The sequence below is a fragment of the Balaenoptera ricei genome, chromosome 11 (genome assembly GCF_028023285.1).
Source record: "Balaenoptera ricei isolate mBalRic1 chromosome 11, mBalRic1.hap2, whole genome shotgun sequence".
NCBI classification, from domain to species: domain Eukaryota; kingdom Metazoa; phylum Chordata; class Mammalia; order Artiodactyla; family Balaenopteridae; genus Balaenoptera; species Balaenoptera ricei.
Window position 1 is genome coordinate 11,371,395 of NC_082649.1, and position 19,849 is coordinate 11,391,243.

Sequence of the window (19,849 nt, forward strand, 5' to 3'; positions counted from 1 at the left end):
CACATGTAGTAACTATGAACAAGGTCTCTTAGAAACCTCTGAACGATATAGTACATGGATGCTTCGGACGACAGGTGTTTGTAATGCCTGTTTTAGCTCAGCATAATTACTGTTTCGTTGACGGGTTCCTTCCTTACGTGAAGAAGGAATTATGCTGTGATGCAAGGACTGAACCAGCTGATTGAGGGACATAAGATTACACAAGTAAAACCCGGGCCCCTAAGGCAGAGAACATACTTTATGTATATCACTTTGCTTATTTGTCTGCAGTTTTGACATCATAACCCATGTGTCCAACACAGCACCGCGTGGGCACACACACACGTGCATACACCTCTTCTGAGGCTATTTCTTTTTCTTTCTTCCTTCTTCATGCTACAGTGAATTGGAAGAACAAAAAAGCTAAATACGTGCCAGCTTAGAGCCGCGAGGGGGTGTGTGTGTGTGTGTGTGCGCGCGCGCGCGTGTGTGTATGTGCGCTGCTTTTTTCACCCGAGGTCTCAGAGCTGGTTTCCTGCTTGGAGCTTTTCTTGTCTGTTTCAAAGCCCCCTTCACAAGCTTAACACTGACAAGGAGAACAATGGAAAGTGAGCTGGAGCTTGCAAATGAACAGAAAGAAGTGACTGACTTTGGGCTACTCTGGTGGGGTAAATGGACTATAAAATGCAATTTTAAATTAAATAGGTGCTTTATGTGCAACACAATATTGATTTTGTTTCCACAGGCAGAGGCTGAAGAATTGCGTGCGGTCCATTTCTGTGTGTGTGTGAGCGTGTGTGTGTGTCAGACAATTTAGGAAGTATATAAGGGTGAGTTTTAATTTAACTTAACTGCCCAGGAAGGACTTAATGATTAATATCTTTGGTTTTCAACTCTTCTTGGTCTTGAAATAATGACTCTTCCCCCTTCTGACCTGTATGCTTGTAAAGCCTTTGTCAACTCCTTTAAAAAAGTCCCTCCACTCTCCCCATGCTGGTGACGGCGACATCACCCACCAGCCGTACACGTCTGCTGTTTCGCTGTCATGCTTTCACTCTTTTCCTCACAAGGGAGTGACAAGACAGGCCACACCCGACATTCAGAAGCAGAAAGATATTGGTACCCTTCCACCATTTTACCACCCTTTCACATCTCCAGAAAACAAAAATAAGATGTACAAGGTCACATATAGGGGACCCTGGGAGTCTTTCTCCAAAATGCTGTTTGAAAAGTAGCTTTAGTAACATATGAAAGGAGAGTTTGAACTCTGACATCCTGAGCAAGGCTGGGAGAGGGAGGATGTTTGTCTTCACTGCCCTCGGTATTACCACCTGTGAAGACCTGTCTACACCTTTTAAACCCTTTTAGCAAGTCTTGCATAGCTCCAAACCCAGGGTCTAACATTTCCTAGAATGTTCTATGCAGCAGAAGAGTGATCAAATTAACGTATTTTCACTAAGAATTCAATGCATTTGAAGTTAAAAGAAAAGAATAATCCTTGGAAGAGATCTTTTAATCATTGGCGGGAGGGGAGGGGAGACGAGGCATCCTCTTATACCACCTGTGGGGAAGAATTTTGTGTATTAAAGTCTTAATCTCTACACCCCGTGATTTAGTCATTCCTTCTTCTAGGACTTTATCTTAATGAACTAATTGAGGATATGCACAAAAATGTATGCATCTGGAGTCACTGTAGTGTAATTGACAACAGAATGGCCACAAACTGAAAGGAACCTAAATTTGAAAAAAAAAAAATAGAGTGCACTAAGATTCTGTAGAGGCAAGAGGCAGAAGCCAAGACCAGCCAGCCTAAGCAAAGGAGGGGGGTTGGTGATACAAAGACAAACATGTCTCATAGGACTGAGGTTAGGAACACAACTGGGCAGCCCTGCCTTTGACATCTGGAACTTTCGGCAAGAGGACAAATGAAGGTCCCCATTCCAGTTGCCTCAGTATTTAAGGGTTATAACCAAGCTATAAATATAATACTTGAACAGTTAAATATAATGATCTGATTCCCTACCTTGACAAATATACCTTCACAACAATCTGGAGAACTAGACTTCTCAGAGTTTTGTGTCAGAAAATGCAGCACGTGGAAAGCCAGAATCTCATCCCAGGACCCCTGGTCCCCTGGCGCTGACTGGCCCTTTTTCTCTGTTCACCTCCTGGTCAGCTCTACATCTTGAGGGACCTTGCTGACCATCACATGTGTGGACTCACCAGCCCACCCATTCAAGTCCATTCTCACCCCCTGCAAATTACTGCGCTAACCTAGTCTTTGGATCTAGGGGTACATGTACTAGCAAGGTGAAATGCCAAAACCCAGGGAAAGGGTCCCCAGATGGGCTTGGGCCATTTGGGCTGGGAGTTCAGGGATCCTGGTTTTTTGGAGTATGGTTCAAAGAAGAAAGTTTGGGTTTCAGTTGGGCACATCCCTTAGCCCCCATGGGGAGGGCTTGGCTAGAAGGAGGGTGCAGCAGGGATCATAATATGGGGGCTCCAAGGCAAGGGGCTCAAGACAGGGGCCCCCCTCTTGCCTGAGTCAAAGACCGTAATGCAGCTGGTCCTTGGGAAGTGACTGGTATTTGTTTCCTCTGGCTCCCTTAACAAAGTACCACAAACCAGATGGCTTAAAACAACAGAGATTTATTCTCTCACAGTTCTGGAAGCCAGAAGTCTGAAACCAAGGTGTCAGTAGGGCCATGCTCCCTTCAGAGGCTCCAGTGGAGAATCATTCTTGCCCTTCCACCTTCTAGTGGCCCCAAGGTGTAGGTGTCCCTTGGCTTGTGACAGCATAAGTCTAATCTTTTCCTCTGTCCTCACATGGCTTTTTCCTCTGTCCCTGGGCCCCACCTCTTCTTATAAGGACACCACTCATTGGATTGAGGGCCCACCTTAAATCAAAAATAATTTCATCTTGAGATCCTTAATTAATTACAATTGCAAAGACTTTCTTGTAAGGCTATAATCCGAGGTTCCAAGTGGATAGGAATTTTAAAGAGACAACACTATTCAACCTACTATAGGACTAAAACCTGAACATGAAAAATCACAGACAACCCGTGGAGTTACTTCCCTTCCATCTCTTGTCCCTGATTTTTTCATCTGTATCTTAGTCAGCTGTTTATTTCTGCTCTCCTTCCCCATGGGAAGTTATGGCTGCCTCCCAGCTACCAAAAAATGTGCATAACAACACAAAAAACTGGGAGTCTATAGGCCCCAATTCCAAATTCCTGGGAAAGAGAATCTTCCTGGCTGAGGTTGGAAGCCTGGTCCACTCCAGGCTGATAAATGTTGACCAGAGGAAGAGAGTCAAAGCTATATTACAGCTTTGGAGCAAAGGCAATTAATTTCCTGGGTTGGCTTATGGACTGAAGGGACACCGAGTGTCTGATACATAGAGAATTGGTTAAATTACGGCACAGCCATAGGAAGGAAGACCGTGTGACTATTAAAAATTATGTTTTAGAATAAATGTTAATGGCAAGGTAACATGCTGATAATTAAGTGAGAAAAGCAAGTGCTGAAACAATGTATGTATAATATTGTACCCATGTGGTTAATATACACACACACACACAGACACACACACAAAGAACTGAGGACAGAAGAATGGACATCAAATATTTACAACACCGTCACTAGACAATAGATTATACACGGTGGGGGGGGGGGGGAGTTTCCTTTGTATTTCTTTTTTCCAACAATTTACTGTTAAATTGTTTAACATTTTATTAAATATGCCTGAAGAAGGATTTCTAAGAAAAAAATAAAGACTTAATAATAGTGGAATTTAAGACATAAATAAGAGAAAATTTGGGGTAATAAACCTAGGGGATATCTATTGGGATATTTGCCTAATACACAAAGATTCCTCTTTTTTTTGGACTTTCACTGGCACCATCAACTATAAACTCTTGTCTCCAAAGGGGCAGACATATTCTCCCGCTTGGACCAGAGACGCAGAACAAGTCAGTCTGCAGAGAGGAGAGAAGAGAATGGGGCTGATGTCAGAATAGGGGCACAGATGACAGAGCAGCTGGGCACACTTCAGTCCGATTTAAACCCTCGCCAAGATCTGTTGACATTTCTGCTCTTGGGTTTTTTTCTGATGCGTCTTTATATTTATAGTAAATGTCTTTTTGTATTTAAACTAGCTTGAGTTGATTTCTGTTGCTCACAGAGTTTTGACCAATACAAGATCTTTCCCAATTCCTCCAAAACATAACCCACAAGTGACCATGGCCTGGTACACTCAGTTCTAAGAAGAGTTCAGTAAGTAAAAGCTTCAGATCTGAGACCTGATCTTTTGGATAAAGTTAGGCCCTTGGGTGCCTAAGGCACAAGCAGATGAATCAGAAAAAAAGTAATAAAAATAAGAAGTTGATGAGAAACAAGGGACTGAGCAGGGGCCAGATCAAAGAGAAAGGCAGGGGAGGGTGAAAAGGAAGCCATATGATGAGAGTTCTAGAGTCTAGGATGCAGAAGTCACCCCCACCACTGACCTTCATTGATCTTCAATTCACAATCCCATGTGCAATCTGCTTGCCTTTTATGAAGGGCGGATGAATTCCAAAATTAGTTGAGTTGATCTTCATGGCCTTCAAGTTGGCCAGCATAGCATCCAACTCCTGTGTGTCCAAGTTCCTTCCACTGGTCGCAGCAACCATCCAAAGGCCCCAAATATTGGCCCTCTGGGAGGGAGATTATTTCTTAACACCACCCACAATGAATAACTGCAGACTGGGCAGTTGTGTTGGCCCCAGGTCAGTTTTCTTTACTGACCACAATCCAAACCAACAACTCATGAACAGCAAGTTCCATTTCCCAGGACTCTTGAAGAAAATGTATCCCAGGGACCACTGAAAAAGTCAAGCAACACTTCTGTATGGCGCATCAGATCCCAGTGTATCACTGTCACTATTTAAAAATAAATTTCACATTAATAGATGATTATCCGTTAAATAAAGTAAGAATCCATGAGGCTAAACTGATATAAATAAATTTTTTTTTAAAAATAAGGGGGAAAGAGAGGTGGAATGCCAACTAATAAATGTAGAAGGAATGGCGAAATTAGAAAATTATCATTTGGCAAACATCACAATGACAATTGATTCAGGTAAGGAACATCAATGGATGCCACTAAACCTGGCCAGTGAAAGCTTGATGACAAACAGGATATTGACTTAATTGTAAAGTATCTCCCCACAAGATTATTTTTAATTACAAAGAGGAAAACAGTAACTTTTTAGTGGAGAAACCGAGAAGACTGAACTTTAGCTAAGTGATCAAAGTCAGCCTCACTGCTAATGGAACCAATCAAGTTCACTTGCCTCCTGATACAATGGGTGAGGGGGACACATCTCTTCTGTAACATTCCTGCCGAAAGTACATAATCTGAATCTAAACTTGGGAAACGTGAGACAAATCCAAATGGAGGAACATTCTGCAAAAATTTCAAGTTCGTAAAAGACAAAGAAAGACTCTAGAGCGATTCTAGTTTAAAGGAGACTAAAGAGATGAGACAGTTAAATGCAGCACATGATCCTGGACTGAACCCTGAACCAGAAAAAAATTATTTTGCTATGAAGGACATTATTAGGAAAAGGTCTATCAACTAGATAATATTATCTGAATGATTTGGGCGCAAAAGGACATAATAACTGCAACTTAGTTCAGAAAGAAAATTATATCAGAATATCCGTATCTATATCTATACATCTGCGTATCTATCCATCCAGAGAGAATGACAAAGCAAATGCGGTAAAGGCAAATGTTAACATTTGGGGAATCCGGGTGAAGCTATCATGGGAATTTTTTGTTCTATTTCAACTTTTCTCTAAGTCTGGAATTATTTAAAAATAAAAATAAATACCACTCAAATCCCTTAGGACCAAGCACTTGTGGCCCGTTTTCCCAATAGCTGATAAAATGTCATTTTGTGCCAGCAAAGTGTCAGCTTCGACTTTCTCCTGAAGCTTACTCCATTCCTTTCCCAAGTCCCACTTGTTCCTCTTCCAGCTGCTTGGCGTTTGTCAGCCCTGGCCTTGTCCCAGGCTGTGAAGGCCCCCCCGACCAGGCCTTCCCATGGTGCCCACGTGGACAGCCCCCTGGGACGCAGCCTCTGCTGGTCTGTGTGGGGCTGGGGCATCTGCAGTCTAGCTCAGGAAGCCAGGTGTTGTCCTGGCATCTTCTGGCACCATGGCGACAGGGGGCTGCCCTGGGCTGCTGAATGGGAGGAGGAACTCTGCTCCAGTAAGGATCTAAATATAACATTGAGGGAAGGAGGTGAGAGGGAAGTGGGGGGAACATCTTAGCTTTTCCTTCCTTTCCAGGAACAACCTTTAGAAATGTTTTAAAGAGCTTTTCTTCCTCATCATTACTATCAGATGTATGTTCTCCTGGGTTTCTTGGTAGTTCAAAAGAATTAATCTTTCCCTACTAGACTTCACAATATCCCCTGTCCCCTACACACACACACACACACACACACACACACACACACACTCACACACTGAGAATGGCTCCCTACACAAGACTTCCCTGGGAGCCCATCTCAGCCTTATATTACTCAGCACCCAAATTCTTTAGCTTTATTGTTGCTCCCCTGGGGATTTGATCCCAGCAAATCCTTCACCTCCAGAAAGAGAGAAGGAAACTAAACAGCAACGGTTCAGTGTACATCTGGGTACAGTCACCGGTCAGCAGCACTTAGCAGGGCACCAGGTGTGGGCAGAACAATGCGGGTTTTCCGGGAAATTATAAGTGCCCAGGGTAAAGTATCTGTGTCTGATTCTGTCAGACACATCGTAAAGCCTTGGAACTTACGTGCTGATGGTAAATGTCCTTCACAGTTAGTTGTCTCTCCTTAGGGTTTTCAATAGGGCATTCATTGAAGGTAGGAAAAAATATACACTGACGTCCCTGAAGGGAAATAAATGGAACACTTCAGACGTGCTGCCAGACGGTGTGGTCATCATGCCACTGTCCTACATGGATTGATTTGGGCAGTGATGCAGAACCGCCAGGAGCCAGCCCTCGGATACCCATGATGAGAGCTTCAGCGGGTCACCGTCTGGACGAGGTTTGGCTTGACATGGAATTGGGTGGCACCGAAGGGAGTTGGAGGGATGGTCGAGTCTGGGAACCAGCTAAGTCATGAGGTGAAGCCTATGGCTGGGGGCTGCTTGGTCTATAGCAGAGACGAGGGGCTCACACACCACGCACGTGACATGCCATCTACTTTGGAAAGTAGAAGGAAGACACCAAGGGGCCAGAGATGTCACAGGGAATTTATGAGGGCCGTTGTTTTGAAGGGACCTTTCAAGAAAATGCTTTTCCTTGAAATGCTGAGCTCACTTAGAGCTGTGAGTGAGGACTAGCAGGGCCCTCTGCCCCGGAGGATGGCGGGGGATGGTGACGGACACCCCACTTGGAGGTAGCCAGCTGCAGTGGACTTGGGTGAAGAAATGCTGGGAAAGAATTTGGTTCCTCCTAAGGAGCAACAGGGTGGGACTGATGGATGATTAGTACTACATGACTTAGTGTGATGCGTTCTCAGGACGCTGTCCAAATCTCCTCTTGATTTGGGTTTGTGTGGATCTCTAGCCTGACCATTCATTACAGAAAGATGGGTTGTTTCAAAGCCTGACTCAGAAAGCTGCTGGGGTATGCATCTGAACCACTGGACATCATAAAATCCCATCTTGGTGCCAATAGAAGAAGACGCTTTCAGAGACTGGGATGAAGTTTCACTTTGAAACCTTGTTTTGAAATCCCTGGGGAATGATAGATCATCTCAGGGCAAAATGGAAAAACTGCTAGTGTAGCTAGCTAGTAAGCTACATTTTGTTCTCAAAGTTTGGGACCAAGGTTTTCCTGGTAGGCAACTTGGTTATCCCCAAAGAGAGGTCAAGCATTTATCCAAACTGCAAAAATATCAAGAAAGCAGGAAACAAAGTGAGTTTAACTTAAAAATATTTCACAATGTTCAAATAATCTGTCATATGTTTTCTCACGTCACCCTCACAACAGTCTTTAACAAATGTGTACTGTCTTTCAACAAATATTTCTGAATGCCTCATAGGCTTTGTAACTTGGGATAACATGGGGGAACAGACAGACTTGGTCTCTGCTCTCACAAATTTAGCCTGTCCTAAAGAAGGATACAATAATTATAAATGCTACTTAATTCCAAGGTGGAATAGCAATCTCTTTCTTCAATTTTACTGAGGGAAAAACTGAGGCTTACTGAGGTTCAGGGATAATTCTTCATGTCCAGAACTAAAAGAAAAAGCTATTGCCTTTTCTATTCTGTCATTCTGTTTCTTAGGGCATATAGCTTCAATTTGACTATTTTATTAGATAACATTTCTTTGTCACACAAAAGTAAGTTCAGGAGAAAATTTGCAGTGTAAAAATAACTAATATTATAGGAATTTATTAAATCTAGACAATTTTCTCCACCTATTCTATTTCTGGCCTATTTTTGTTGTATTAGTAATTTCTGATAAAATATCAAGAGTTCTCGTTTCCATTACATACAATTGCAGTGGCACTAAAACCTGCAGAAGCCATGGCTAAATATAACTTTGCAAATCTATCCTTTTCTACCACATGTTGCCAGTCCCCAGAGTATCCTTACAGAGAAGATTCACAAAAGTAGATTGTTTTACTCCTTTCTGGCTGCTCAGTGCCTAGAACGATGCCTGACACATAGTCGCTAGATAAATGTTGAATAAATGAATGATTGGTCTCTCTGTTGTTTTAAGAAAAGAAAGCCCTATGTTTTCCTTCTTTCTTCAGACAGAACATGATCTTGAATTTCAGGAACTGCCCTGATTATTCACTTGAACCTACACAACCTATAAAAACCAATGTCAAGGTGAAATTGTCTTAATCCTATACATAAAATTTCAATTAGCCAAGCTAATTAAGGAGGAATGATTTCCAAATAATTCCAGAAGTTAATAGTAACAGAACTGTTATAATAGGATATCCCAAAAGATCTTTCCCAAAAGGGATGGTCTAGTTGAGAATGAGTCCAATTGTATATAAACATACTTGGAATCATCTCAAAGCATGTTTCAACGTGCCTGTTGACTATGTGTTTTTAATATGGATTTTGTTTTCATTCAGAATATAGAGTCGATATTTTCTGTGATGACAAAATTACAATTTTGAACATTTTGTTTCTACTAGGGGAAAATAAAGGTCTGAGTGAAAAGGTAGCAACCAAACAAATAGGAGTGTGGAAGGGGAAGAGTTCCAACAGGAGTCGGACAAGATCACTTCGGGCAGAAGGTAATTGAGTATGTTTTGTGGCCTTTCCAAGGAGTCTGTGCTTCAAAGTTGTTTTGCGTCATTGTGCCATGAATGTTTGAGTATGTACATGGAACCCTAAATTATCACCACCTGGCTTCGGTCCACCAGTGGCACATTCCTCTTGTCCAATGATGCCTTAGCTCATGGTGTACGGTTGAGTCACTAGGAAATCCAGAAAAAGGATGGGATCAAGTCCCATGCATACAGTGATTGGCCAGCCCTTGTAGCATCAAACTCTGGTTAGTTCCACTCCTGGATCCCTTTACTACATGGATGGTGACTTAAGACATTTGATGATGTTGAAGCATCATGTTGTCTGTTCCTTCTAAATCCAAGAATTTGTTCCACCATCAGAAGGGTATGCTTGATGAAAGATGGGTCAGAGTCATCTGAAATGACAGGCTGTATTTAGCAGAATAATCTTGTCTTCTTTTATTTATTGCCCAAAGAACTGAATGTTCATGGGAAAGAATTTTTAGGCATCCTAGTATTTGTTTTTGGAATGTATTTTTCTACATATGGTAGCATGCAGCATCTGCATGATGGATGGTAGACAGAAATTTTTTACTGCAATTCTTCATTACAAATAGGAGAAAACTGGAGGACAGAGAGCCTCAGTAACTTATTCAAGGTAATCAGATTTGTTAGTAGCCAAAGCTAAAACCCAGGACTCAAGATTCCCCGCATTTCACAGATGATTTCATAAGAACATGCAGACATTCCAAATCAGATTCCTCCCTCTCTCCCAAGCTCATTCTTGATTTGAGTATCATTTGTTTTTCTGGAACTAATTACAAATTTACAGTTTAGGCACCAAGCCAAGCCCAACTATTATGGCTTCAGGCTCTGTCAGGGTAAATATAAGCAGAGATGTTCTGACTCTGCTCTGTGAAGCCTCTTCAAGGGTCACAATGCAGATGTGTGCTCATGTGAGCGTGTGGTTGTACGGATAGGGACGGGGCATCCTCTAACTATGACAAGATTACTTCCTTCTTTACCTACTTACCTATTGGTAAGATTTTGTTTAAAAAACAACAAAAAATGCCTGTGGTGTCAGACATTCCTGTCACACACATCAGCATGTCCCGTAGATACTTTCTCCTGAATCCCAGAAGAAAACATTATATTTTAATTGTAAATTATTCTTTATGGTATAGGGTCTATATTACTGAGGCTTCAGTAACTTTGGGCTTTTTAGTCCACAGGCTCCTTACATTACGTAGTGGTGGGTTTTTATTTGTTCACTTACTTGCTTGTGCGTTGAATGATCAACAAGGCTAACAGACACTTTATATACAGATTCATTTTATCGTTTATGTGTTACTGAAAATCCAAACTTTACGACAGAGCGATATGTTAATGCAGAGAATTTATTAGTTGAGGCCACAAGCCTGGATCCTTCCGAAAGAACACATCAGATAAAGCCACATCAGGATATTACTTTTGATAATAAATGTACAGACCGGACCATCGCTATGCCCATCTGTAAAGCTGGGTGGGATATTGTGGGCATCCCCCATCCATCCTTCCACACCCTCAACACACTTTTTGGCCTGAAAGCACGTCCTGACTTGGTGGAATAGAAAATGTGGAAAGTGTTAGGACTGAAGCTGCAAATTCAGATAAAAATGCCTTGGTGTGTGTAGCTTATTCTTAGGTAAGTAATATACCTGAAGGTATCTGAAAATTATCTTTTCTTCATAAACATATGGTTTTGTTGGCTCTGCCTCAAGGCAAACAACCATGCGAGAGATAGTACAGAGTTCTTATTAGATGATTTGCCATAACAAGATAGACTAATTAGCTCTTTCCTAAGAGTTCGGTTTGATGTTGGAGAGCCCGTGAGAGCCGTGGAAGCTGAGGGGAGAGAGGGATGTCACTGAGGACGGATGCCAAACAGAACTGGGTGGTGACACGAAGGGAGAGATGCTGAAGACAAACTAAGCCATGTTCTGCGTTAAAAAGAGGCATAAAGACAGATGGCCATGAGGCGCATGAAGAGCTGCTCAATGTCACTAATTATTAGAGAAATGCAAGTCAAAACTACAATGCGGTATCACCTCATACTGGTTAGAATGGGCATCATCAGAAAATCGACAAACGATAAATGCTGGAGAGGGTGTGGAGAAAAGGGAACCCTCTTGCACTGTTGGTGGGAATGTAAATTGGTACAGCCACTATGGAGAACAGTATGGAAGTTCCTTAAAAAACTAAAAATAGAACTACCATATGACCCAGCAATCCCACTACTGGGCATATACCCTGAGAAAACCATAATTCAAAAAGACACATGCACCCCAGTGTTCATTGCAGCACTATTTACAATAGCCGGGACATGGAAACAACCTAAATGTCCAACGACAGATGAATGGATAAAGAAGACATGGTGCATATATACAATGGAATATTAGCCATAAAAAGGAACGAAATTGGGTCATTTGTAGAGACTGGATGGACCTAGAGACTGTCATACAGAGTGATGTAAGTCAGAAAGCGAAAAACAAATATCGTATATTAACGCATATATGTGGAATCTAGAAAAATGGTACAGATAAACCGGTTTGCAAGGCAGAAATAGATACACAGATGTAGGGAACAAATGTATGGACACCAAGAGGGGAAAGCGGGGTCGGCGAGTGAGATGAATTGGGAGATTGGGATTGACATATATACACTACTATGTATAAAATAGATAACTAATAAGAAAAAAAAAGAGGCATAAAGAGCTAAAATTTGGAATCTGAAACCATTTCGTTCTTGACTTGCTCACTTGCAAATAACCCAATAAAAACGTATAGGCTTCTTAAAGGCAAAGATTGTGTCTTACCAATTTCTGCATGTCTAGTGCTTAATATAGAACCAAGCACATTGTTACCACTCCTTAAATGTTTATTGTTTTTAAGTAAATGAATGAATGCTTAATGTACGTATATATATGTTTCTCTACCAGAGAAAAAGATTTCCTTTTTTTTTTAGGTTGATGCATTCCATGGTATTACATATGAAATGAGATGCCCTTTTAATCTGCTCTGCATGAAACTGACCATTCTGAACAAAGAAATTGGCCTTCTCTGAATTCTGATGCTCTTAGAAATTGAGATAAATATTTAACCATCCCTCCCTGTGCCCTTGTGGATCTGTGTGGAATCCTTGAGCCAGCTAATTGAACATTAAATGTATAAGTTAAACTACTCATCTCTCAGTAACAGAGGAGGATAAAGTTAGTACAAAAAGAACATTCTTCTTCCTCACCTGTAAACATAAAGCAAAACAAAAATCTGCAAGCGTATTTTGAGATACGTTTATGAGGAGCTTTGACATATGCATATGAATTTGATGATGAAGTTCTGACATTTGTACAACTACACACTCATAAAGTTGTATCAGAAACTCTTTAAAAAACCACCACCATACATACATTTTGCTGTTTTTCTGGAAAAAAAAGTAGGTACTCCTAATCCATGGAGTTTCCATTCACAGAAAAAGCTGTCAGGAAAGAAAAAGTCAGCCATAGAAAGGCATTCTATTAGGGAAATGAACCAAATCAGAAAAGGAGAACACTATTTGCAATTTAACCAGCCAAGTTAAACATGACACGATTAGAGCCAATCTTTGGGGACCAAGTTAGTGGTAATTGTGCCTTATTTAACTTGGCCAATTAAAGGCTGAACTCTTTTCTAAATTGGCTATTTTCAAAGCAATCACACCTTTGCACTCAGAATTTTTTTCAGCTTGCCATTTTTAATTTAGTATTTGACTGCTTAATGGATGTATGTGTACATGGACCCATGACTAAATATTTGCACATAATACAAAATTAATATGCATTTGTATTGGGCAGAATGAAGGGTTTCTTATTATAATAGGCTTTTTTACCAGATCAGGGTCATATATGTTTTTACATGTCCAATAATTTACAACATCTGAAAAAAGTATCTAAGCTGTGAAATATATTGCCTAAGGGAAGATTCCTAGAAAATAACTATTATAACTTGGGGAAAAAAAATAACCTAAGGAATGAGGGTTTCAATGTGTAGAAAAAGTAGAGAAGAGGATAAAGTGTTGGTTTTTCTACCAACTATAAGTGCATCTTCGTTTACTTTGTCACCACGAGTCAGTTAATATTTATTGAATGCTCATTCTGTGCAGAGAACTGCTCTTGACCAGATGATTCCAACCAAAGCCCCAGAAATTATCCCTGACTCAAGAAGCATCTACTCTTAAAAAAAAAAAAAAAAAAAAAAAGGAAGAAAAGACCCAAATTGTGTGGAAGCATAAATACAAAGACTGAAAGCTCGAATCAGCTTCTCAGCTTTCTACACTGGGATAAAAGTATTCATAAACGTTAGTGTTAAGACTCAAGACTCAGAAAAGGAGAAAAGAAAACAGTTGAGGGCAGGAGGTCCTCATAGCTCTATGAATTGAGACGACGGAATTAGTCAAAAAAAGTTTTTCTGGGGAAATCCAGTGGAATATGCACTAGAAGAAGAGTGAGAGGCTCTGAAACGAAAGTAAAGTCAGCTTTGTAGAAAAAAACACGGTAGGTGCTCTACACTAAAACAAACCTATCTTCCCCATGCCTTTAGGAATTAACGACATATGTGTTTTTACATAAAGTGTGGATCCAAATACGTAGACTAGAGTAGACTTGACTTTTCAAGATCTAAAACCATTTTCTGCCTAACAGAATGAGTAGTTGCTGAAGAATTTCAATACCATGTTGGATGCATTATGGTTAATTTTACAGCCAGCTTTTCTACACACACTTTCCGTTCTTTGTGGAGATGGAAACCTTAACGCTGTCACCTGTTTTGATCAACAGAAGGAACTGATTACAAAGAGAGGTAATCCGAGTGCTGGGTAAAGTTAGGGCAGAAGTAAAATGAAAACCCGTACCCTGAGGCCACGTGGTGGGGCTTGGTGAGGTGAGCTGGAAGGAGCCCTGGATCCTTGGCTTCTAGAAAAAAGAGCTCAAGGCTCTTTCCTTGCTTCCCTCGGGTTGGGGGTGGGGCGGAGAGAACTTCACCCCCCAAAGGAGGTGTTGCTGTCTTTGGTCACATTTTGTGACACTTGATTGGCTGACATGGTGGTGGGTGTAGTGGCTGGAGGCGTCACGTGTTAAAAGATGGGTCTGTCCCCCGTTCAGCTCCTCTGACATGATCCCTCTCTTACTATCGATTTTAGATGCTCTTTCTTCCCACACGGAGTAGACTCCTGGCTGGCTTAAGAAAGCCTGGGGCCGAAGACCTAGGCCAGCATTGTTCAAGTGTTGGCCAGGGTTCCTGCTTACTCTCTGGCTCTCTCTGGACGTTTGAATTGGCCTTTCTTCTCTTCATAGTGATACAGTCTGAAGGCTTATGTTTGGGGAAAAGAACAAAGGACAGCAGGCCTCTGTCTGGTATGATCCTAGGTAGAGCTCACTGAGACAGGATCTGGTCCAGCCCTTAGAGGTGCACTGTAGTTTAGAGGCTGAAATCCCAGCTAACAACAAAGTGTCAGGGGCTTCCCTGGTGGCGCAGTGGTTGAGAGTCTGCCTGCCGATGCAGGGGACACAGATTCGAGCCCTGGTCTGGGAAGATCCCACATGCCGCAGAGCAACTGGGCCCGTGAGTCACAATTACTGAGCCTGCGCGTCTGGAGCCTGTGCTCCGCAACGGGAGAGGCCACGATGGTGAGAGGCCCGCGCACCGCGATGAAGAGTGGCCCCCGCTTGCCACAACTAGAGAAAGCCCTCGCAGAGAAATGAAGACCCAACACAGCCATAAAATAAAATAAATTAATTAATTAAAAAAAAAAAAAGCTAAGGATGTACCTCATATCTTATTAAAAAAAAAAAACAAAGTGTCGTTTAACTTTGCATATCATTTCTCTATGCACGTATTTATTTTGGGGGCCTTGTGGAGAGGTAAGTCTACTTGAGGACAGAATTTGCATATTCTAAAATGCAAACACTATCAACATACTCCAGTAAACTATCATGATGATCATCTTTAATGTCACTCCAATCTATAATCTCTAACAGGCATGGGCTCTGCAAGTGTCTCCTACACCCTGCTGTGCAATCTTGAGTGAGGTGTTTTTCCAAAAGATTTTATTTTCAAAGTTAAAGCTCAATGGTTGGTTAAAAAAGAACCTTGGCCTGATACCATATGACATAGCACTTAACATTTATTTTTGGAGACATAGATTGAGCCCTGACTGCACGTAAGGTATTGTGAAGAGTGTTGAGTTACCAAAATTAACAAGTCATGGCTTCAGTCCTCAACCTGGGGAGAGGCAGATCAGTTTAAAAATGGTCCCTGGGACTTCCCTGATGGTCCAGTGGTTAAGACTTTGCCTTCCAGTGCAGGGGGTGCGGGTTCAATCCCCGGTCGGGGAGCTAAGGTCCCACATGCCTCGTGGCCAAAAACCCAAAACATAAAACAGAGACGATATTGTAACAAATTCAATAAAGACTTTAAAAATGGTCCAAAACAAAAAATGGTCCCTAAAAACAATCGTAAACAGATATACATGAGATAGTCAATACAAGAGACAGCATAGAGACGGAGATCATGAGTTGGTTGAAAAGAGATTCTCTATAAGAGAATGAACTTTGTGACCAGTAAAGGGAAACATTGAAGAAAGGAAAAAACAGTGGAGAAAAGAAAAGATAATGGCACATAAAGGGAAATGATGTCAAGTAAACAAAAGTATTGCCCTTTAAATCTGTCCATTCCGTTAAGAATTTGAGTGGAGTAATCATAAGAAGAGTACAGTAATTTTGTCTTTTTATTCTGATGCATTGACATCTTGCGCCATGCTGATCCTGGAGAGCCTGCCTCTCCCAGGACTAGCTAATTCCTAGAGATAGTAAAGGACTTTCCTGCCAGCTCACCTTTCATATGCAAACCAGCCACACCCCACACCCCCAGCCATCTCCTTTATGGGGCTCTCACACTCTGGGGCGCTATCCCCTGCCTTAATCACCCCATGGCCAGTGCAATGGATGAAATGTTTGCGTCCCCCCAAAATTTATGTGTTGAAATTCTAATCCCAGTGTGATGGTATTTGGAGGGGCTTTTGCGAGGTAATTAGGTCCTGTGTGTAGAGCTCTCATGAATGGCATGAGTGCCCTCATAAAAAGAGGCCACAGAGCTAGCTTCTTCTCTTCCTGTCAGGTGAGGACACAGTGAGAAGTTGCAGTCTGCTCTCACCAGCACCTGGCTGTGCTGGCATCCCTCATCTTAGACCTCCAGTGTCCAGAGCTGTGAGAAAGAAATGTTTGTTGTTTAAGCCACCCAGTCTACGGAATTCTTTTATAGCAGCCTGAACTAAGACAGCCAGGTACTAGGCAACTAGGGACAGCCCCTATGCCTCAGAGCCCGCTGAAATCATGCAAACTAGACAATCCAAAGATTGTTTACCCTGCCTCATGCATTCCTTCCCACAAAAACCACCATAAAGGCTTTGCCCACATTTCCCCTTGCTCTCTCTGCCTCCTGGCAGACCCTGGTGCTTCCCCATGTGCCCCCTCCTGCCCCACCCTGTTTCTTGGGAACTGTGACTAACAAGCTGTCTTTTCAATGGCAGTTATCTCCTGATCTGTTGCCCTCAGCATACCTCAATAATAATAAAACCAACTTTTTAAAGCAGTGAGTTCTATGTCAATGGAAGATTGTAAAAGGCCACCAGGAAAAGAAAACACAAAAAACTAAAATCTCAGCAGAGAAGAAAGAGTTTAAAAGTGCAGCTGGAGAAAGTGTGGGACAGAGGCCAGGTGGGAGATGCCTGAACAACACGGCCCCGTGTCAGCCACGGTGAGTGGAGGGAAAGACATTTGAAAAATGCATCTTAGGCTTCAGAGGCAAATTCAGCTTGTATACTTCTTTTCCTGCCTTTGTTATACGCGATTTCATGTTAAGCACATTTCTATCCCTAACCTTGCAGTCAGAATGCTGGCAAGAGAGCTGGCAGGCATATTTGCACTGTATTTCAGATATCCCTGAGATTGCTAGGATAAAGAGAGGGTGGTGGTGGGCTGGAGAAGAGGACCCCAGCTGAGGGGAGAAGAATCTGCTGACAATGGAAACTTCCTGCTACCTGTCCCTCCACTACACTAATGCTGTCTTCATCTACTGAAAAATTAAATCTAAGCATGCTACTCTCCTATTTTAAACACTCAGATGTCCACTGCTACAATGTTTGGCATATAAATGTGTCCACGATTGAGTTGGATCGTACCTTTCCAGTACTTTCACCCAGTGAACCTTATTGAATGTTCAGTGTCATGGAATTTCTCACCACTTCTTGAACAGACCATGCTTTTGTAACCAGTGGAGCGCTAACTCAAGACCAACAGAGAAATGGGAAAGTAATCCGTTATTAAGAGATGGACAAACCCCTGCTTATGAAAAAGGCAGGGCCGTCTGATAACAGCATGATTGGAAAACATGGTTTCCTTTCAGGGCTGAATCTGTCCTCCCTTTCATCACAAATAGCTGACTTATGGCTTAAATACTCAGGGGCACTTGAGAGAGAGAAGGATGTGGCCGGACCTGCAGAGCAGATGACAGATCCCCTTAAGTAGCCAGCTGCCTGGGCACAGCTAGTGGCCTTCTCTACCTACTCACTGGCAGAAAGGGGAAGAGAGAACTAGCAAGACGGCCAGCCTGCCTAAACTGTTGATATTTGCAACAAGGAGGCTGGACATGCAGGAGTCAGGACTTTCCTACATGCCTCTTCTAGCGCAGTCACCCTGCCCAGGGCTAAGGCACGGCTCAGGGAATGTCAAGTTCTGATTCATCGCGATGCAGGAGGCATTTGTATGTATAGTTCTCTTCCTCCAGTCCAAGTCTGGGAAGGATGGAAGTACTTCCTTTGAAACATGAGAAGAAAGAATCCAGAGTTTCTCTATTATCTTTAGTAAGTGGACTCTTCATTTTTTTAAATCTACTTTCCCCACTGATCTCCTTCAGGACGGGAACCACATTATCCATCAATGCTTAACACAGCAGGTGGTTAGCAATAATAAATTTCCCTTTAGTGAGCAATAAACAAATGAATAAATGAGTGATGAACAAATCCCAGGCAGCGGGGAGAGAATGTACCTATATAAACTTTTATATTTTTATTATAAAGTCCAAAAAAATAAGACGTAACAATAAAGATTGCACATATATAATGTTGTTAAATCCTCAAAACAATCCTGGGAAGGGAGATTATTCTCATTTTTTCCTATGAGAAAACTGAGGGTCAGAGAGACCATATTAACTACCTAAATGCACACAACTAGTAAGTGACAGCACTGGGACTGAGACCTCAAACCTTCTGGTTCCAAGTAGACAATACCAGAGCTGTCCGGCAAGTCTCATGGAGAAACTCATCACAGGAAGATAAGAAGAGAGCTAGAGGGGGAAGAACAGGAGTGTGGTTTTCAGATTTCACTGTACTTAAGAATGAATGGAGGTTCAATATTCAAAGATACAAGTAATGCCTACGAGTCACTAAGAAAGTGACACAGAATTCAAAAGAATGAGGGGAGAAGATATGAAGATGTAGTAATAGAGAAAGATTCTCAACCTTTCTAGGAATCAGGGAAATGAAAATTAGATGGCTGAGATGTTCTTACACGCAATATTGGTAAAAATTAAGAAGTTTGATAATTTTAAGTGTTGGTGAGACTACGAGGAAATGAAATGGGTACCATTGTACACTCCTGATGGGAGTATAACATTGTGTAGCCACTTAGGAAGACCATTGGCAGTTTCTATGAAAATTTAAAATGCATATTCTTTATGACCCAGCCGTGGTCTAGAAGGTGGATTCTGTGTATCTCAGGGGATATGCCAGACTCATTCAGTATCAGGGAGAATACGGTAACTTCTATTTGTGTTCAACTGTACACCATCCTTTTAAATTTCGTGTTGAGAATCTATTTTGGCGGAGGGTGCCGTGGAGCACCGCCTCGATGCCCTTTCTAGCTGGTTCCCCAGCTGGCAGGAAGGGTGACTGCCAAAGGCTTATGGCTGAGCAACTCCTAGGGAATTGCCCTTGGCTCAGGGGAGCTGCTTTGCCCAACCTGGTCAGCCTGTGTCCGATGACTGGTCAAGTTGGGGGTAGAAAGACTAGCCCCTTACCTCAGTTCTAAATAGCACTAAGGGGCCATCCAGCCCTGAACTCCAGGGACCAGCTGAGTGCTCGCTGGCAACTGCATTGAGCTCACCTTCTCTCCCCGGTAATGTCCCAGCATGCACAGCTCAGAGCCTTGGTGTCTGTTTCCTGGGGAGCTGACCTAAGGAGGTTGTATAATGCACAAATGAGTACAAAAGCACACACATATAATTTACAAATATTTAAATGCACATATATTTTGGTGAATGCTCAAAGATGTGCTTTACTGATAGGGTTGCCCTGTCTACCTAATATTCGTATGTTGAAGTCCTACCCACCCCTGCCCAGTCCCTCAGAATATAGTCTTGTTTAAAAATAGGGTAATTGTGGGGCTTCCCTGGTGGCGCAGTGGTTGAGAATCCACCTGCCAATGCAGGGGACACGGGTTCGA

General features: G+C 42.2%; 2 long non-coding RNA genes across 8 annotated transcripts in view; one reads left to right on the plus strand and one right to left on the minus strand.

Annotated features, from left to right (window-relative positions):
* The window catches only part of LOC132374357 (uncharacterized), a 223,358-nt gene that overhangs the window by 98,362 nt on the left and 105,147 nt on the right, over positions 1–19,849 (plus strand). For 3 of the 7 annotated variants that reach the window (XR_009505656.1, XR_009505654.1, XR_009505652.1), the window contains exon 3: positions 9,184–9,285. This is a non-coding gene — a long non-coding RNA (uncharacterized LOC132374357). Of the gene's footprint in view, positions 1–9,183; positions 9,294–11,122; positions 12,102–12,282; positions 12,439–13,993; positions 14,050–19,849 lie in introns of those variants that run through there. The other 4 variants (XR_009505657.1, XR_009505653.1, XR_009505655.1 and 1 more) reach the window with 4 other exon arrangements.
* LOC132374360 (uncharacterized) lies at positions 6,170–19,581 on the minus strand. Its single transcript, XR_009505659.1, has 3 exons — positions 19,511–19,581; positions 6,811–6,906; positions 6,170–6,245 (listed from the first exon to the last, which is right to left on the minus strand). It is a non-coding gene; the product is annotated as an uncharacterized LOC132374360 (long non-coding RNA).